Consider the following 21,943-nt stretch of genomic DNA (forward strand, 5'->3'; position numbering starts at 1 on the left):
TGCATTGTGAGCAGCTTACCATGTGTTCAGATTGACTTATCTTGAAATTTTCTGTTGTAACCTATGTCGTATTTTGTATCACTGGAAAGAGTATTCCAATGCAGTCACATTGATACCACTTTTTATTTGGGTGGAGGCAATAGACCGGAAGTAAATGCCATATAAAGAAAGACATTAAAAATGAAGGTTTTGCACAATTATTTTAAGCTACCGTCAGCAATTTGTTAGTTTCTGTTACAAAACATTAACAAACTGTTTAAGTGTATATCAATACTCATATCTGCCAAGTTAAAAAGAATAAGCTTCAATAATAAGGAAATAAGAGCAAGTTGAAGTTGTGCTGGCATTAAAGTGCATTTTGGGGTATTTTGCTGATTTTCGGGAGCATTTTTGAGATATTTCGTCAGTTGTAAGGTATATATTTTTTTAATGGCATGAAAGGGCATATCTTGAAGACCCTAAATCCAAGAAAGGGTACGGGTTTGGCCATGCATGACGCAATGAGGAGCAATCAAAGGTAAGTGTTTTTGAAACTTTAGAGGGCGCTATTTCAATGACGAAAAATCAGTGATGCGTGAAAACTGAGTAGTATGTATGATATGGTACTGTAATCAACTCCTGAATATATGAGCTCGAAATGAATAAAAACAAGAAAATTATGGCCATTTTACGATTTTTTTACTTTACATTTTAATAAATATGAAGTTTTTGAAGGAAGGCTATTTCGGATTTGAATTTAAGGCATGAAGATGGCATTTTGAAAGTCAAGTTATACGTCGCAGATGACGGAGCAACTCTTGGACTATCTATAGCAATTTGTTAGAAGTCTTTAGCATGCAGGATAACCGAGATATGAAAGAATGAAGAATGGTATGCAAATGGACTTGAAATTGACAAAATGGCGCCTGGATGGTCATGCATGAGTGATTTTGGAAAATGGAAGACGAGAGGCACAACTAGGGATGCTGGGGCAACATGTCTACCAAATTTGGTTGAATTTGGATGAAGGACGGAGCCAGGGTAGAGCTAACAAAACCATGTGTTAAACAAATGGGATTTTGGTGGAAGAAGAAGAAGAAGAAGAAGAAGAAGAAGAAGAAGAAGAAGATTACGGAATAGGAATATGGAACAAGAACAATGCATTGTCGCCATTGGGCGTCAATGCAATTACGGAATAGGAATATGGAACAAGAACAATGCATTGTCGCCATTGGGCGTCAATGCAATTACGGAATAGGAATATGGAACAAGAACAATGCATTGTCGCCATTGGGCGTCAATGCAAAGAAGATTACGGAATAGGAATATGGAACAAGAACAATGCATTGTCGCCATTGGGCGTCAATGCAACTAGAACTGCAATCGTTTCAGAACGATGTGCATGCATTGACGCCTCTGATTTAATAGAGGGCAAGAAACAGGAGGAGATCAAGAGAAAACTCTAGATGATATACATTCTCAAAATATTAGAGGGCGCTATTTTTTAAAAGAATGGTCACTGATGCGTAATACACAGTTGGAGTACATGTACGTGAAACGATACAATTGGCAAACCCTGAAAACATGAGACCAAAATAAATTCAAACAAGGAAGTTATGGCAATTTAACTATTTCAAGACTTTGCAATAGAAGGCGCTATTTCTAAAGGTTATGGTCCCTAATTATGAACAGTATGTCTACCAAATCAGAATGAATTTGGATGAGAAACGGAGGCAGGAGAGGACTAACAAAAATTACATGTTAAATTGGATTTTGGCAGATTTTGCTTTTCATAGGAAATTACATTCTCGAGTCAAACAAATTTCGTCCATTTTTAGACCATGTGGCCACTGAAGAAAGAGAGAGAGAGAGAAAGACGCAGAGAGAGTAATAGAAATAAGCATACAAATTCGCTGACAATTCATCAACGTAACCCAGTGTTAAGTACATACCAGAATGATGTGCATGCATAAACTGAGTTTATCGCCTTACTGGACAAATGGCGTGCCATAGTAGTTCGTTTTTGTGCGAAACCGATGCAATAGACACTGTGTACAATTCTGTTGTTGATAATGTGTACATAGTGAGCAGTATACCATGTGTTCAGATTGACTTATCTTGAAATTTTCTGTTGTGACCTATGTCGTATTTGGTATCACTGGAAAGAGTATTCCAATGCGGTGACATTGATACCACTTTTATTTTTGAGCAGGCAATAGACCGGAAATAAATGCCATATAAAGAAAGACATTAAAAATGAAGGTTTTGCACAATAATTTGAAGCTGACGTCAGATTTTTGTCAGTTTTTGTTACAAAAGGTTGACGAACGGTTGAAGTATATATCAATACTCATATCAGCCAAGTTAGAAAGAATAAGCTTGAATAATAAGGAAATAAGAGCAAGTTGAAGTTGTGCTGGCATTAAAGTGCATTTTGGGGTATTTTGCTGATTTTCGGGAGCATTTTTCAGATATTTCGTCAGTTGTAAGGTATATATTTTTTTAAATGGCATGAAAGATCATATCTTGAAGACCCTAAATTCAAAAAAGGGTACGGGTTTGGCCACGCATGACGCAATGAGGAGCATTCAAAGGTAAGCGTTTTTGAAACTTTAGAGGGCGCTATTTCGATGACGGAAGGTCAATGATGCGTGAAAACTCAGTAGCCTGTATGTTATGATACCGTAATCAATTCTTGAAATAATGAGTTCAAAATGAATCAAAACAAGAAAGTTATGGCCATTTTACGAATTTATGACTTTACATTTCAATAAATATGACGTTTTTGAAGGAAGGCTATTTCGGATTTGAATTTAGGACATGAAGATGGCATTTTGAAGGTCAGGTTATGCGTCGCAGATGATAGAGAAAGTCTTGGACTATCTATAGCAATTTGTTAGAAGTCTGTAGCATGCAGGATAATTGAGATATGAAAGAATGAAGAATGGTATGCAAATGGACTTGAAATTGACAAAATGGCGCCTGGATGGTCATGCATGAGTGATTTTGGAAAATGGAAGACGAGAGGCACAACTAGGGATGCTGGACAACATGTGTACCAAATTTGGATGAATTTGGATGAGGGACGGAGTCAGGGTAGAGCTAACAAAATCATGTATTAAACAAATGGGATTTTGGTGGAAGAAGAAGAAGATTACGGAATAGGAATATGGAACAAGAACAATGCATTGTCGCCATTGGGCGTCAATGCAAAGAAGACTAGAACTGCAATCGTTTCAGAACGATGTGCATGCATTGACGCCTCTGATTTAATATAGGGCAAGAAACAGAAGGAGATAGAGAGAAAACTCTAGATGATATACATTCTCAAAATATTAGAGGGCGCTATTTTTTTAAAGAATGGTCACTGATGTATAAAACACAGTTGGAGTATGTGAAATGATACAATTGGCAAACCCTGAAAACATGAGACCAAAATAAATTCAAACAAGGAATTTATGGCAATTTAACTATTTCAAGACTTTGCATGAGAGGGCGCTATTTCTAAAGGTTATGGTCACTAATTATGGACAATATGTCTATCAAATCAAAATGAATTTGGATGAGAAACGGAGGCAGGAGAAGACTAACAAAAATTACATGTTAATCAAATTGGATTTTGGCAGATTTTGCCTTCCATAGGAAGTTACATTCTCGAGTCAAACAAATTTCGTCCATTTTTAGACCATGTGGCCGCTGAACAAAGAAAGAGAGAGAGAGATAAAGACGTAGAGAGAGTAATAGAAATAAGCATACAAATTCACTGACAATTCATTAACGTAACCCAGTGTTAAGTACATATCAGAACGATGTGCATGCATGAACTGAGTTTATCAAGGCAATAGACACTGTGTACAATTCTGTTGTTGATAATGTGTGCATAGTGAGCAGTATACCATGTGTTCAGATTGACTTATCTTGAAATTTTCTGTTGTAACCTATGTCGTATTTGGTATCACTGGAAAGAGTATTCCAATGCGGTGACATTGATACCACTTTTATTTGTGCGCAGGCAATAGACCGGAAGTAAATGCCATATAAAGAAAGACATTAAAAATGAAGGTTTTGCACAATAATTTTAAGCTGACGTCAGCAATTTGTTAGTTTCTGTTACAAAATATTAACGAACTGTTGAAGTATATATCAATACTCAGATCTGCCAAGTTAGAAAGAATAAGCTTCAATAATAAGGAAATAAGAGCAAGTTGAAGTTGTGCTGGCATTAAAGTGCCTTTTGGGGTATTTTGCTGATTTTCTGGAGCATTTTTCAGATATTTCGTCAGTTGTAAGGTATATATTTTTTTAAATGGCATGAAAGGGCATATCTTGAAGACCCTAAATCCAAGAAAGGGTACGAGTTTGGCCATGCATGACGCAATGAGGAGCATTCAAAGGTAAGTGTTTTTGAAACTTTAGAGGGCGCTATTTCAATGGCGAAAAATCAGTGATGCGTGAAAACTGAGTAGTATGTATGATATGGTACTGTAATCAACTCCTGAATATATGAGCTCGAAATGAATAAAAACAAGAAAATTATGGCCATTTTACGATTTTTTGACTTTACATTTTAATAAATATGAAGTTTTTGAAGGAAGGCTATTTCGGATTTGAATTTAAGGCATGAAGATGGCATTTTGAAGGTCAAGTTATACGTCGCAGATGACGGAACAACTCTTGGACTATCTATAGCAATTTGTTAGAAGTCTTTAGCATGCAGGATAACTGAGATATGAAAGAATGAAGAATGGTATGCAAATGGACTTGAAATTGACAAAATGGCGCCTGGATGGTCATGCATGAGTGATTTTGGAAAATGGAAGACGAGAGGCACAACTAGGGATGCCGGACTACATGTCTACCAAATTTGGTTGAATTTGGATGAAGGACGGAGTCAGGGTAGAGCTAACAAAACCATGTGTTAAACAAATGGGATTTTGGTGGAAGAAGAAGAAGAAGAAGAAGAAGATTACGGAATAGGAATATGGAACAAGAACAATGCATTGTCGCCATTGGGCGTCAATGCAATTACGGAATAGGAATATGGAACAAGAACAATGCATTGTCGCCATTGGGCGTCAATGCAATAAACTTAATAAAGAGAGGTAAGGGTCGTGTAACTCTCGATTAAATTTGTAATTCAATTGAGAAAAAGTAGTTTTTCTTGCTCCCTCCCCTACTATCTAAAGACACTGCCCCCTGTAATAATTACAACATTCTCATATTAAATACGACGGATGAGTAATTATCCCGGTATTGCCACTAAGCACCTAAAGCGATTCAGATAAATGCTATTTAATGTCATGAATTCCTAACGCAATTAAGCTTTTAGCTCCAATAAGGATAATTAATGTACGCCATGAGCAAAAGAGACACTTTTATTGGATTAAAATTTTAAAAGCTAAAACAGACTAAATGAATTAGGAAAATCTATTCGCAAATCAATGAGTTGACATAAAAACACTTTATTTTATTGGCAAAAAAATAATTAAAATAGAAATAAAAAGGGTACATGCTGTGCTTGCTGTTTATATCTACAGCAAATTGGAATTGGGAGGTTTTTCACACACAAAATATCTTCGCTTTGAATGCTAAAAAGCATAAATATACAACATAAGAAAACACACACACTGAACGATATCACTGTTTATACTCCAACAATGAAGCAAGATTGAAACTGGAAGCAACCTATTTGCATTAGCATGAACGAAGCGTTTTTGTGTCCTAAAAATAAACCTTAAAACATTCTATATTAATTTGATAACGAATGTGTTTAAATATATATATATCTTTTTTCAACTAGATAATGAATGAAAGTGATACCACTTCCTTCTTTTTAATTGTTATTTCTTTTCCATGACGTCACAAGAGGGGACCTTGGCATAGAATCAGGTTTCGACGCAACAGGGAAGTAAAAACCTCAGGAACTTCATCCTTCACTTATTTCTTAAAGGTATTGGTTAATTTTTTTTTTTTTTTTTTTAGAAAACCTGAGCTGCTAGTCTCTATTTGCCGAAAGTGTATGTGATATATGTTGAAAGAATGAAACCCTAAAATCACTATCTACTGCTTCAAACAAATGAAAATAAATTGACCGGAAACAACATTCCAATTTTACCCCATGCACTACATGTTTTTTTATTGAACTCCCCAAGAGATAAATCACATTTTGATTCATCAGTAAAAAAAAAAAAAAAATCTTAATAAAAGTCTGCATGAGTTTTTTTTTACCCTGGGTGCTTTCCCATCCATATGACTAATATTGAATACATAACACACATCAAAGTTCGATTTTTTTTCTTTAATATCACCTTTATTATAGTGTTAGCCTATGTCTTTAAATTCATATTCTATTTTCTCAAACATTTCATTTTCCGGTCACTTCAGTGTAACTACATGATGCACTCGTGGGAGGAATGCATGCGAAACTGCATGTAGAGAAACAATAATGTGATTAATGACGCTATGATGGCGCGAAGGCGTTTTTCAAATTGTCTGTCAAGTGTTGAGTAATCGCTTTAAGAAAATACGAGATTATCCGGATTCATCCATTGACCTTTAGTGTGGCAATGTGGGCATTGTGAATTTTATTTCTAAAAAAATTGGGTTAATTCTAGGAAATCATTTAGCATTTACAAACGTTGGGTAAAACGTTGGTTAATGGGAATCACCTACCCACATGACCAATGGATAAGAATAATTTCCCACAATGTCAAGTAATTCAGTAAAACAACTTTTTTTGCTCAGATATACGGCAGAGGCGGCTACAGGGTATTTTGATAGGATGGATGGGATGCCCGGCCTGAAGGTGACGTCATAGAGGGGTAATACTACAGTTATACGGCTAGACCTCTATTTTTTACTCTTTACTTCCTCTTTTATTACTTTCCCCTAATATTAGGAAATAACACAGGGCGATTGCTCCCTGTCCCCGGTACCTCACCCCGGTAGCTTAATGAGCCCAAAAGTTTTGATGGCGGCAGAAAATGACATATGATGTAAGATTTCTATAATAAACATTTTTTTTAAATGCCCACGAGTAAAGCAAGCGAGCTAAAATTGTGACTGTTTTAATACGAAAATCTTATTTTGAGACAGATTTTGACGTAATCAATATTCAGAAAGGAATAAATTCAACTCGGTTTCCTTTCCTTTTCCCTCCTTTTCTGCTTTTTCTTTTTACTTGGTCGTGAAATTTGTTGGGGTCCATGGCCTTCAAGCCCCCCCCCCCCATCAGTCAGCTAGTGCCTAACCCCTATCAAAATGTCCTGACACTGCACAGCAAAAACTATGGTGTTAAACCGGTGTACATGGAGGACCACACCAGTTATTTTACACCGGTGTTAAATTGGTGGTGTTAGTTTTACACCTATAGGTGTTATTACAACACCTTTTGTTGTTACATTTACACTCTTTAGTGTTATGTTTAATCTCTAGGGTGTAATTTTAACACCTCAGGGTGTGGTCCTCTATTAACACCACTTGATGTCAGTTTTAACACCGCAGTTTTTACAGTGTGCCCTTATAATAAGGAAAGATTGAATTTCAAGTTACAGGAACGGAATTTCCTTGTTTACAGTTTGTATATTCAAGCTACAATGGTAAACCGATATGATTATGTTGTCACAAACGGCCCCCCAAAAAAAACAGAAAGAAAGAATAACTGAATAGAATGACAAGATAATCATGATGATTTTTGTGATAAGTAATACAAATTGTATAATGATGGACCGCAGATGTATGACGCCAATTATCTGTAAGAAACCCTAAACGACAAGTCCACCCCAACGGAAACGTGATTTGAATAAAAAGATACACATTTCATGAGCATAACAATGAAAATTTCATCAAAAATCGGTTGTAAATAAACATAAAAATGACATTTTTTACTTTCGCTTAATTTCACAAACATGCAATTATAAGCACATCCTGGTCGGTGTGCAAATGAGGAGACTGATGACGTCACCCACCCACTATTTCTTTTATATTTTATCATATGGAATATTATATTTTTCTCCTCATTGTTCTGTGAGACAAAGATTGATTCCTTTCTGAACATGTGATATTACCATGGTTAATGTCTAATTGGTAAAAAATGAAATACTGTATAGTTCAAACAATAAAAAAATAGTGAGTGATGTACATCATTGAATCTCTCATGTGCCTATCACTGAGTTGTGCATAACTGTTTCGTGAAAAATAAGCGAAATAAGCGAGAATGGTATTTTACGTTTTAGATAAATTTTCAACGTTTTTCTTTTTTAGATTTTTCTCTATTGATTGAAATCAACATTTTTCTATTTTTCTTGGGTAAACTTGACCTTAAAAAACGCCGGGCACCCACAATACGTCACACCAGGGGCGGATCCAGGATTTTTCGAAGGGGGGGGCACATTTTCCAGAGGCAAAATTTGAAAAGCCCCCCCAAAAAAAAAATAAAAAATATAAGGATTTAAACAAAGAATTAAGACGATTCCGTCCACGAAATATTTGACAGGCAAAAAAAAATCCAAAAAAGGCCTACACTTTCTAAGGGGGGGGGGCACACTTTTGTTTTAACGACATTTTTACATTACAAATTTTAATTATGCCTCTCAAAGGGGGGTGGGGCATGGGCCGGCTGTGCCCCCCCCCCTGGATCCGCCAGTGCGCCACACCTAATTAAGAAGGTAACATACCAGAATAACATATTAAAATAAGCCATTAAACATTGATGAGCTAGGGAAAATAAAGATAGTTCTTGCAAACATCAGCGCCTGAAATAACAAAGTTCAAGGGATTTCTTGGAAATTTGATTTACTTTCATTCACGAGTAATAAAGATCCGCATCGATCTTAGTCTCAGCGAATAAAGGATATTATGTGATATATCACAAATTAAACTTAGAATGATAATATCAAAGCTGGAGCGAATTGATTTACACTGTGTGTTCTCTCTCATTTACTGTGCGTTATATAAATGACTAGTCTTAAAGGACCTTTGGAGATATCTGGATAAATACGATATAGACATGATACTAGTATAGGATAAATTAGTATATAATTTTACTGCGTTGAGAAAGCTGAAATGTTTTGGGATAGGTATCTGTTTTGCTCTGTGGTAACGTAATTATTGCGATATGAATGTTTAAAGTAGTGAATTATATAAGTGGGCCTTTATTACAAGCCTATACTCTACATTGTATTATTGGTAGTGAACCTGGCCAGATAGGAGTAGTAGAGAACGTGAAGCGGAGCTATTACGGCTGTTGGTTCGTATATATATGCCCTTTAAATAATGCTCTACATGCTCTATATAAGGTTGGTTCAACTCGGTTGAATAAAATTAAGTCAAATATATCAAGAAATGTGATTATAGCCCATTGTCATGAAGTAAGATCATGATACATGCATTGTTATTATTATCATTTAAAGAGAATTCTCTGGTCAAATTTTTTTATCACAAAAAGAGAGTGATCCCAAGATGAATTGTAATAGTCGAATGATTAATCATTAGCTTAAAGGGAAAGTTCACCCTGACAAAAAGTTTATTACCGAAGGTTTGAGAAAAATCCGTTAAAGAAAACAAAGTTATTAGAATTTTAATTAATTGATTAGTGACGTCATATGCAAGTAGCTTTCCAACATATCGTACGGTAAAAATCAATGGAATATCATTTTCTCAGAAAATTGAAAATGGATTTTATTGTTCCTTTAGTATATCAATAGAAAAATAATTTCACACCCGTTCCTAAAAAGAAAACAAAATTAAGTCATCACGAACCATCAAGAAATTCAAATTTAAGCATTTTATATTACATAACATATTGAGCAGCTGCTCGTTTATGACGTCACAAATCCAAAACTTGAAATTTTAATAACTTTCTTAATCTATATTGGATTTTCCTCAAACCTTCACCAATATTCTTTTATTATTTTTCTGCTATTTTTTTGCAACAAACTTTCTTCAGGCTGAACTTTACCTTTAAATAGTGAAATATTATGTGTTTTATAGTGTTACGTTTTATCCGTCTTGAATTTGATGAAATGGATGTAATATCGATATACATCATATTTTGGGGAAACTAAAAAAATGGATCGAATTACATCAACTGTTAGGTCCAACTATGACTAAAATTGTAGTCGTGCTAGGATGTATTATTATCAACATTATTATAATTATTCATTTTTATAAGATTAATCCACTAAACATTTAATTCCCTTCGAATGAAATGGAATTATTCGCACACAATATAATTAAGCATATACAAATCTCTTTTGCGTTTGGACTTTGAAAAATATATTGACTTGATTAATTAGACCAATAACACAACCGATCGTTCAAACAAAAGGACACAATTAACCATTCCATCGCCGCTGTGCATAATATTGATTTCAGAGCCTGTAGAATGTATAGGCTAGAGCCATAAGTGATTGAAATGTATAAAAAAAATGTTTACTCACCCATTTCTTTCTCTTCTCCATTTTCAAAGTAGGTGAACTTAACTGTCTTATTGCTTGCATTGATGGGTCCTGGGGCTCCAGCCGGGGCTGCTGCGGTCGCCATCGTCGGCTAGGTGATCCTTTCCTATTTCAAAGAAAAGCTCTAACACCTTACACCCAAGGGGTTAATTTCCAATCACTCTATGATGTAGAGGTTCACGAAACCTTCGTGGCGCAACTATAATCTCCAAGAGTTAAATCCGAAAAGTTAAACGAAACAGGCAAGAAATTCTTCAATCTGCGTTTCAGTTTTTCTCAACCAAGGTGCAACTCCATTGATATTATTCCTTCAAACTACAATTGGTTTTATTCGATATCATGCATGAACTACGAACTCCGGGTGATAGCCTTGTGCAAATAGACACTGCCCCTGATAACAACTTACGTTGACCGTGCGTCGTTATGCGTGCTCGATAACGAATAGGCCTACTGTCCGAGAGTTGGCGTTGAATCTTTGTGTGTTGTTCTTCCCGCGCGCTTCACGATCGTTTCTGAGCGAGTAGACGAGCTGTGAAGCGATGTCGTCTGCTACGAAATGGCGTGCGAACACCAAATCCTGTACGCCCTAAATGACGCCAATCATAAGACGCCGAGGGGACACCGGGCGGAGGACGGTCGAAAATGCTGTAAGCTGTAAACAATATCCCGAGGCGATTTATGATTTACAATTCTATCATGACCATCCACAGAAGTTTGAGCGTTTCAAATGAATTTCAAACAGTGGCTCCTTGCCCTTGCATGTAGAGTGAAAACACAAGGTCGGGCAGTCTCTTTTAAATTTTTCAGATTTTAGGTTTTCAGCAATCAAAATATTAACAACCTTAATAAAACGACGTACATTTTCTGCTCACTCCAACTCTCAACGTTGGGTCTTACCCTTGGTCAATACCAGCGATGTTATTCTCCTGGTTGTATTTGAACTGGTCAGAGAGTTGTCATGAATGAAGATATATTTACAAAGGGGATACGACGGATCGAGCGGGCGGAGAATAGCAACCATGAAAGATGAGTGGAGATCCTGTGTCAATAGACACAATACTGAGAAAGATAAACAGTTACCGTTGCATTCAGTTTCGACGGAATATTGTTCCTAACAAGAAGCCTCCTTGATAATTATTCCAGTTTCTTCTTTTATTCTGTGAAGGGTATACTAAGGAAGGGTGTGACTTTGCATGTTCTAAAAGTAAACTCGTGTGTTTCGACCGAAAATTGTTCGTATCAAGAGCCTATAAAAGCGAAGCTATCTTGGTGATTATTCCAGCTTCTGCTTTTATTTTATGAAAGGCATACCCAGGAAAGGGTACGGTATTGCATGTTCTGGAAATACAACTTTTATCGGTTCTGTCTCGCCTCTGAACTCTGTTGATCTGCTCTTGACAACAAAGCGTTGATCACTGTCATCGGCAATGAACCTCGTTGTCATTTGACGCCGAGATGTGTCGAGTCAAAGAGGACTGTGTAGTCTTCAGAGTGTATCCTGGTGGCATCATCAACCGAGTGGGTGTTCCATCACATCCGCATCATCGTCCCTGCGAAATCGAAAATCCAAAAAGAGAGTCTCAGATAACGATGGCCCGGTGAAACGATAATATTGAGAAGTCTACACAAGCGAGAAGGAACTCATGAAAGTATAGATTCAAAAGGAGTGACATTAAGAAATCGCCACTGACTTCATTGGCAAATTATCAGAATTACATTTATTATGTAGAGTGTACAATAATCAACTCTGGAAAAAAGCAAACTGTGTCAATCACTGCTGTCTCATTAGCCGACTAAAGCCTCGGATTAACTAAAAAAAAGTTTCCAATGTTATCTCAAAGATCTGAATTTCTGAATAAAACATGGGGGTTAAATATCATAAGATTCCAAACGGTGAACTTTCCAAGTGATGTGCTTTCTTCTAAAAACTACTATATGCGATAGAATTCACCAAAATACAGATTAACTAGAAAAGCTATGGCACAAAACATGGGGATTAAATCTCATGAAGTTCCAAAGGATGAACTTTCAAAAGTGTGCTTTTCCTCAACGTTCGCGATGAAATTCGCCAACACAGATCTCTCCGCCGGACCCTGCATGTTACTGTGGCTCGGACTAGGGAAGATAGCTAACCCAATGCATTGCAATGCGTTTAGATATTTCATTCCCAAGTGAAATGATCTGTGTGATATTTACTTACTCTTTACACGGTCAAGTCGCGAGCCCCTTGATGACCGGATTCTATCCTATCCGTCAGTCAACGCCAAGTAGGTTCTTGGATGCTATGCCATGTAGGCCGTTCCCATCTTCACGCTTCAGAGAAATAGATAGGAGAAGGGGGAGAGAGAGAAGGAGAGAAAAGAAAAGATGCGTCAACACCAAAGAGAACTTTACAATTACAAACTAGCTAGGGTGTTAAAACTAACACAAGTAGTGTTTAAAAAGGCACCAGTCTGTGTTCATAGAGTAGGGGCCGTGGAACAGTTTCGAAAGGGGGGGGGGCTTAACATGTACAAAGAACAACACAAAAATTAAATGATAATTTTTACGTTTTTATATACGTTTATTGAGACCCCCGCACCCCCTTTTCGTGGTCACTGTACAAGACCATACTGAGGTGATAAAATCACATACCTGTAGATTGAATATAACAAAAAAAGTGTAAGAAACAACCAAAGGTGTTGTAAATTAACACCCACTAGGTATTGAACTAACACGAAGTATTTAGCGCCGGTATGACCGGAGTAAATGACTGATCTCGTCCTTTTTTCTCTCTTTTTGGGGGGGCTGTGTAGGATATATAAAGCGAGACAATGTGAGTACGCATGAGTTGGGACTATATAATAATGCTACCTAGCGTAAACAAATTAGCTTGGTGATTTAACAATATCATTTTTTGTCATTATCAATTTGGTGCCATTATTGTCATAGATACTCTAATTATTAGAATATAACCTCTCTTTATTACTGAAAAAACGTATAGTAAATGACGTCATAAGCAAAAATTTAGCTCGCACTTCGCGCTCGATTTTGTGAAATTAGCAAAATATTTCGTTTCCGCCTTTGCCCCCAATTCACCCCCTTGTTTAAAAATCCTGGTGCCGCCATTGCCCCCACGCCCCAAGTCTCCACAGCTACGCCACTGCCACCTAGAGTTCTCGATGACTTGGTCCCTCCTGTCTGCATGGTCTGTGGGCTCTTGACCGGTCACGTCACCCAGCCGTCATCGAACTTCACTTCGATCAGTCAAGCGAGGGATGTAAAGGAGCCTTCATCCTTCACCCCAGACTATCAACACTTTGCTTGGCACGCCTAGGTGCTTGAACTCGGGGACGATGGCAAGAACGCGGAAACCAATCTGACCACGAAAGTGGGAGATCGTTTCGAAGAAATCTTTGGCAATGGTCATTCCCGAAAACGTCCCCTTTTGACTACAGCGGAAAAGGTAACTTCCTTGGGAATTCACAGATCAATTTCCGGTCCTACCAAATTCTCCAAAAATGTATTAATCATAATTATATCATCACTGTGTTTTTTTCTCTTTACTCCTAACAAAGGTTATGTCCAATGAAGCATTCATATTATTGCAAGTTTTAAAAAAATGAAGGGAGGGCTGGAAGAGTAAGAATGGCAAGTTTTGATGCAATAGATTAGAATCAACTCGAATATCATTATCAAGGTTGCATGTACTTTTTATCAAAACAAAGGGCCAAACATATCAAGATCGTCTTGTTATATAAACATAATTTTATGACAATATTATACGTATCACATTCTCATGCATTCTACATATAGCGTGCAATGGAAAAAAAAACCTTGGACATTTTACAATATACATTATTGTCTCCCCTCGTTAAAATACCCACTTAAAAGAATCTCACGAAAGTACCTCACAATTATCATTATCATTCATTTTCCCTGCTCGAGCATTCCGTTTAAGTCCATTATGTTTCGTAAACAAGTGGGTAAACATATTACAATGAACATGAAAAGGTTGTTAACACTTGCGTTATGCATATCCAAAAAGGAGCAAACTTCATTCTCAGTTTGGGGGCGTGTTTGGTCCCTCCGAGTTCTCTTTATCCCCTAATTATCACGATTATGTTGTTGAAATTGATCATGATCATGATTTTCACTGAACACATTCCTTGCACAAAGAGTGCAATGGATATTTCAGAAAGGGGTGAAGGTTTCAGACCATTAATTTTGTCAAAGGATATAAGATCAATTATTCTATGAATTTTAGTATAAATTGTTGAAAACGACTGCACACTGCATGACCGTGGTTCGGGACCTTTTTAGCCACCCCCCCCCCCCCTCTTCCATCCATGGATGATACAGCAATAAGATTACTGGAAAAATTTGATTGAGGACTTCGTTTTAAGGAAACCAAAACCCAAGAAGAGAAGCAATCTTATTGGAAAGAGTAAAATGAGAGGAACAATTTAAAAATGTTTCATTAAAATCGGTTATGAAATAAGCAAGTTATGGACGATTAAAAAGTCTTGTTGTACTTACTTTGTGGATCCTCAAATTGGCGAACCAGCTTCAAAAGGGCTGATTTTGGGAACAACTCTCCATTTGTTTTGTACACATATATTCAGATTTCCCCCTTTATTTTACATATTTCACATTATCTCCTCCTGACCTTGACATATATGGTGTGGATTATATTTTCCCATGACATATGTTGGGCTCAGAAGGAGGCAAGATGCAATTTGAAAGATAATGAGGAAAATCTGAAAATTTGTGTACAAAACAAAAGGAGAGTTGTCCACAAAATCAGCCATTTTGAAGCACGTTTGCCAATTTGAGGATGCCCATAGAAAGTACAACAAGAGTTTTTAATCGTCCATAACTTGCTTATTTCATAACCGATCTTGATGAAACTTTTTTAAATTGTTCCTCTCATTTTACTCTTTTCAATAAGATTACTTCTCTTCTTGGGTTTTGGTTTCCTTTAAGAACTCTACACTCTCTCTACATATAACATCAAGTTCGAAACATCCACATGAAGTCAGCAATAGGCTCAAACGCAATTGAGGTGTAATCAATGTAAATGAAGAGAAATATGAAAAATGGATATAATAATTATGCTCGATGCACATACAAACACTCACTTTTCATGATTTTTACTACTTCAGTTGGAACCGTTTTATCCGCTTCTCTAAGCACACTATTCTCCGAACATGACTTTGAGATGAAATATAGGTCCACGAGCTTTGAGCCGGCAAGTCAGCCAGCATACGATTTGTGATGAATTAGCTCCACTTCTGCTATTGAAGTTCATCAAGTTCACCTCTTCATGGCTGATAAATCACAACAATGGGTTGGAACCCATCCCGTTAACCTGCTTCTGTTTGAAGACTGGATACCACCACCTTATCCTGGTCTTCGTCTGCCCACCAACTCAAGGGTTATACCAGCATGGCAGGGGTCTGGGTCGAGGCCCGGTATCGCCCCGACTGTCACATCGGGAGGACTCCGTGGTGTGGGTTTTTAGCGGTGGGTCGGTGGTGACATTCAACTTGATCGGGGAGGCATAGCTGACAACGATAATACACTTGGCCCCCCTAACCCATTTGTTGTGATTTCCCCGCGTCTCATATTTCGGCGTGAGTTCACTTTGGTGGGTGTGGGGTGAGCGAGAGGGAGTGGGGGGGGGGGGGTCTGTGCCGTGTGTGGATACAGGGGAAATGGCAGAAATCAATACCGCGCACTGGTAATGTAATTTGACTCCTCACTCAGATGAAGACCCTTTTTTATCTTTTTTTTTGGCTTCTTAAACCTTTTCTGAACAAAAATGCCCCCACTTACTGGAAAATCCTGGATCCGCCCCTGCTATAATCAATTTGATACCTATTTGTCCTTTGGTCTACACTTCACTTCACCATTTCACTGCCTTGGCCTAATGCCCACTAAGTCCGATTTCTTATTCAACCTGAATACCCATTTGGTCTAATTTTTCCTTTGTCTTTTTTTTCTTCAAATGATTTAAGCTCCACTGATGTAGAGATTTAGGCAGCCAGAGAGGTTAAGGGGAGAAAGAAAAAAAATAAACAAACAGGCTAAAAGATAAATAAGAGAGATGGGCTAGGAGACAGAGACAATTTGAAAGGCTAAACAGTGTCCTGTGGATGATTTTTTTTACTTGGGGTGCTGATCGTTGTAAATTTGATTTTAAAAATGGGTTTTCACTATGAAATGGACATCAAATTGGTCCCAAAAATTTGAAAAGATAAAAAAGGGGGGTTCCCTAAATAATGAAGGTATTAAAAAAAAAATCATTTTCAATTTTTTTCACATCTTCCACAATATCTGGGGTGCTGCCTATGGAATGCACGCAGCACCCCCAAAGAAATGTTTAGGGGTGCTTCAGGACCCCTACAGTACCCCCGCTTCCCAGTGGGATGAGGCTAAACAATAAAGGGTTAAGAGAGCGGGAAAATTAAGAAGAAAAAAAATCAGTGTATAAAATAGTGAAGGCAATGTAGGGGAGGAGGGGAGAGGGAGAAAGTGAAAAATATCACAAAGAAGATTGGGTAAAACGAGCAAGCGAGAGAGAGAGAGAGAGAGAGAGTCTCATTATTGAAGTCGCTCACGGGGTCAAAGTAGGGGATTTGTTTTCGACCTCGGTAACCGTATGGGGGTGGATCCAAACCACCATGCCCTGACAGCAAACCATCACGCGTACTGGCATCCATGCCTTCCGTTGCCTGATCACTCAAAACAGGGGTAGTAGATTCAGAAGTTTTTCACAGATAGGGTGGGGGCAAGTGGGGGTAATTTTTAATGAATTTAGGGTTGTTCTCCTATGCAGTTTCATTTCTTCTCTACAAACAAGCTATGATAATAAATTAAATTGATGGAATAATGAGTAAAAAATATAAAGGTGCACAACATGGGCCTGAAATGTGTTGGGAAAATTCTAAACAGTTGCGAGCGAGCGAAAATTCTGGTCTTTATAAAACGACAATCTAATTTGTGATTGATTTTTACATCATATCATATTTCACCACTTTACCCTTCCATTTTATTTTATTTTCATCCTTCCCCGCCCCCCCCCCCCCTTGTTCTCGGAACTTTTCTGGAGAGAACGGGACCGCCCCAGCCCTCACGTGCGCCAGTGAAGTATAACAATTGATACAATGTCAGATATTCCACTGGGCTGAAAAAAGATAGACTTTTGCATGTTTGGGAGAGGGAATCTTAAAATACTTAAAAAAGTATCAAGATATCATTTTACAAAATAACTCTTAGCATATTCCAATCGAGGACCAACAGCAAAAACAGAATAAAACGAGATTTTATAAACATTCATTATCATACATCTATTTATGTATACATCATCATGTTTATGTTCTATATTTTGTTTGTAAAGGTGGAGGGTTCCGGTGTAAAGCAATTTTAATAACTGAATCGGACTACCTTCCACCTTATTTTATCATTTGTTATAAACAAATAATGAATTGATAATAAATAAATAAGTAATCATAAATTTTTTCTTTGAATAAATTATTCATTTAAGAAACACGGGACAATTCAGCCTGTTTAACTCCAAACGTTCAACCCATCCGAGCACGATACCTGCTTGATATTTGCACTTAATATCAAACCTAACAACTTATGAATCTCAAGGCAAGCAGTAATATTTCATTCCATCTCATTTGTAATTTATATCATCGAATCCAATCGACAACCTCCATGGTTGTTGCTCGAATGACAGTCTCATGTTTCCTGTCAAACTTGGAGGTGGTTCGTGAAACTTGGGGGTCATTCGGGGTCACGAAATGAACTTCACTCGACATCATTAAGTGAGATGCTTTTGTTTTGGGAGCATGGCACAATTTTCCATTATGCAGAATTGATGAGGAATGGGAGGGGATGGAGAGGGGGATGGTGATGGGGGGCGGTGTCAGTGGTAGGCTATCAAGAGGCTATACGGCCCTCAGGGTTCTACGTCAATGTAATGTCAATAGAAATGATGTAAATAGGGAAGGACCACCCCCCCCCCACCCCGATAGTTGATAAATTTGTGACTTGTTTTCCATCTTTGTTTACCTGAGGAAAGCTCACCATTTTTTTTGTTCAGTTTTCAACAAAAATTAATATCCCTTTTGTTGAAATGCATTTTGTACAGGTAATAGGCTTCATTAAATTTTCCTTTGACCTGATTAATTAATTCTTATCTTGTTTAATTATCGTTTTCCGTTCCAGTCCTGTTCCACTGCTAGATATTGTAATACGCAATTGAGTATGTTCATAAATAATGCGAAAATTTATAATTGTTATCATCATTAATGTTAACTGTCGTTTGTTCCGTTTCGTTTTACTCTGTTTTGTTTTGCTTGTTGTTGTTGTTGTTGGTTTTATTTTTGTTTCCTTGGGGAGTTGTTTGCCCCCCCCCAAAAAAAAGTTCTTCCTCCTCCCCTGATAAAAACTTTGATCTACCCTGACCATTATTACAAGTAAGCGGTTGCAGTCTCGCCAATGACACCGACTCCAAACCGACCGATGGTAAGCCATTCGATACAACGTAATAATTTTAAACGGTCTGGAATCAGTTTCATCGGTGTGAGTGTGCCATAACTGATCAACATGGACATCACATGTGATCCACATGTTGAATGCACGTTGTCCCCCATATCATTTTCATATCAAAACATCTCTTTCACATCCTTGTAATTATCAAACATCTTGACAATGATGGAAATCATTGTCTGTGATGATGACAAAACTAGTCAGGAAGCGTAATGCATTATAACGATTACAAATGTAGCAAAGGACAGCGATAAAAGCATTGGTGTTGTGTAGGTCGAAATAGGAGATGGTGTTTACTGCAAAGATATCGAACACAGCCCCCCCCCCCCCCCCAAGAAAAAAGGCAAAGAAAAAAACCAAAAACAAAGATATAATGCTATCATAAAACATCGGTAAATTGCCAATTCGTCTACTGCCAACTCGTCCACTAACCATATGCCATTCCGTCCATCGACATTTCGTCTAACAACCGTTTGGTTCAATCATCACTTCGTCTAATCACCAGTTCGTCTATGACCATTTCGTCTCATAACCACTGGTCTCATATCCATTTCACTTTCATTCATTTTGCACGATTAATACTTTAGTCTAATTAGACCAAATGGTGGCATAAGACTGAATGAAAGTAGACCATGTGGTGAGTGGACAAACTGATAGACCAAATGATAGTAGACGAGTTGGCAAATGGACGAATTGAAAATAAACCGAAACATCTTGATTTCTTGATGAAATTGTCTAAATAATGTAGTCAATTTCTAGTTTATGGTCAAATATCTGTGATAATGTTTAGTATTTTGAAAATTGCCTATTTGTTTTTGAAACTTGCTTACTGACATTTTTATCCAAATTTTTTATCCAAAGCTAAACCCCTCAAAATGTGTGGCTCATTGCACCACTGATTGAAGAAATACCACATCGGTCACCTTGTTAGAAGAGCGAGCATCATAATCTAAAATAATCACTATTTTCATATAAATTAGAACATATATACGTATTGAATATTATTCTTCGTAATTATCCAAATTTTTGTTCCCCTAATGGCCAAGGGAAGCGGGGGTGCTGTGGGTTCAGAAGCGCCCCAAAGATTTTTCTGGGGATGCAGCGAATGTTATAAGCAGCACCCCTGGAAATCATATTGGTATGGTAAAATGTTGCAATTTGAACAAAATCATATTCACTGTCGAGTGATACCCCCCCCCCCCTTTTTTGGGGGGGGTTGTCAATATTAAAAAATTCTTCCAAAATCGTTTCCAGTCCCCTACAATCATCCCAATATTATTATTCTGATCTTACCAATTTAGTAAAATTCTGGCTTAATCGCGATGACTATAGGTCAAAGTTGCGCATGCACATTCTCTTTCGTGTGTTGATGATCAAAGCATTGCATTTTTTACAAAATATTCTCTTATTCATGTTTTTCGATATATATGCGGAAAATTGAGGGTGGGGTTGACCCTGTTCCTCTTGTGCCGAATACGGGTATATTGTATATTGGCGAGGTAACAAATAACTAGATAGATTAACAATTAAAATTCACGAATAAGTAAATGTTATATATTTTTAAAAATAAATAAATGAACTAAAACGAATATGATACATACAATGAATAAATGAATATGTTATCAAATGGATGCATTTATAAATCAATCATTAACCGAGGAAAGACATTGTAAAAAGAATGATGTAAACGCTTTCAAACAGTTATAGATCTAAATCTTGAAATTAACCGTTTGTTGTTTGTGTGTTGCGAATACTTTTCTAGTCATAATTTATTGACAAATCATATCGTCGTAAATTTGACTTTATGCTAATACTGAGACCCCATGCAATGATTGCGAAATATGATATCAAACGTAAATCATACAAGAAACATAGAAAATAAATATATTTTAATTGGTAAGCATAGAAATCTGGCACTTAAGTATATACTGAATGTTACATCTGCGAATTTTTGTACTATTATTCAGTATCAATTTTTGAATAGTTTAAGATGATTTTTGAGTGGTAATAAGAGGGAAACACTGCAAAGGGATGCCATTCAATTCGTGTGGAAGTCATGAATCACAATAGGGCACATGAGAGTAATTCAACCGCGCGCAAAGCATGCCGGACAGGCGTAAGTAAAGATCACATGACTTTATTGATTAAAATAATTCATTAAAAATAGATTAAATGTTTGTATATCAAAAGAAAAACGATAGAGAAAATGCTACGTTCATACTCTTTCATAATTAAGGCGTTTGGGGAGGCTAGACTGCATTTTTGTATTTCATTTTAATTATTATTACCCACAATGCAGTTCTGGTTTTTGTGGCAATGAACTGGCCGAAATTATGGTTAGTCTTATTTCAGGCCATTTAACTTTTGATTGAGCTGGTCAAGTACCTGATTAACATATCAAGTCTTAATGTACTGTTAATTGTGACTAATATCAGTGAATTAAAGCAAAATCTATCGAGGGATTGATTTTTAATGATTTTTTAATGAGCTATGATATAACACGTGAGTGAATGGGGGTCTGTAATACTCATGTGTGCCCAATAGCAAAACCCGACGAGCGCCACCATTCGTGTTAAATAGGGAGGTATACTGACAGATAAAATTATTTTGCGAGACCATTGAAAAAATGAAGCAATAAAAAACACAAAGTTTCATTTTCTACAAAAAATCAAGTCATTTAAACAAAAACTTAATACATTGGCAGCCAAATGAGTCTGTGTATGGCAGTGCAACTTTCCATGCTAGAAGTATGGAAATATTTCCATGTATAAAGTTGGGCCCAAAACAAGAACACAGGCCTTGTCATAGTATAGGCATGGTGAGTTTTTGCATCTCCATGGGCCTAAATATGATAAGATCAATAACTAAATTGTAGTTGATATAATAAGATCACTTGCTTTAAAATCCTTGCTTCCAACTATGGCATTATTACTGAGCATTTTTTTTCTGACAAGCCCCCTTCCCCC

General features: G+C 37.0%; 1 long non-coding RNA gene across 1 annotated transcript; it reads right to left on the reverse strand.

Annotated features, from left to right (window-relative positions):
- Positions 1-10,422: 10,422 nt before the first annotated feature.
- On the reverse strand, positions 10,423-16,006 carry LOC121411456. Its single transcript, XR_005969471.1, has 3 exons — positions 15,557-16,006; positions 12,637-12,749; positions 10,423-11,986 (listed from the first exon to the last, which is right to left on the reverse strand). It is a non-coding gene; the product is annotated as an uncharacterized LOC121411456 (long non-coding RNA).
- Between the last annotated feature and the right edge of the window lie 5,937 nt (positions 16,007-21,943).

This window comes from Lytechinus variegatus, chromosome 3 (genome assembly GCF_018143015.1).
Source record: "Lytechinus variegatus isolate NC3 chromosome 3, Lvar_3.0, whole genome shotgun sequence".
Lineage (NCBI taxonomy): Eukaryota > Metazoa > Echinodermata > Echinoidea > Temnopleuroida > Toxopneustidae > Lytechinus > Lytechinus variegatus.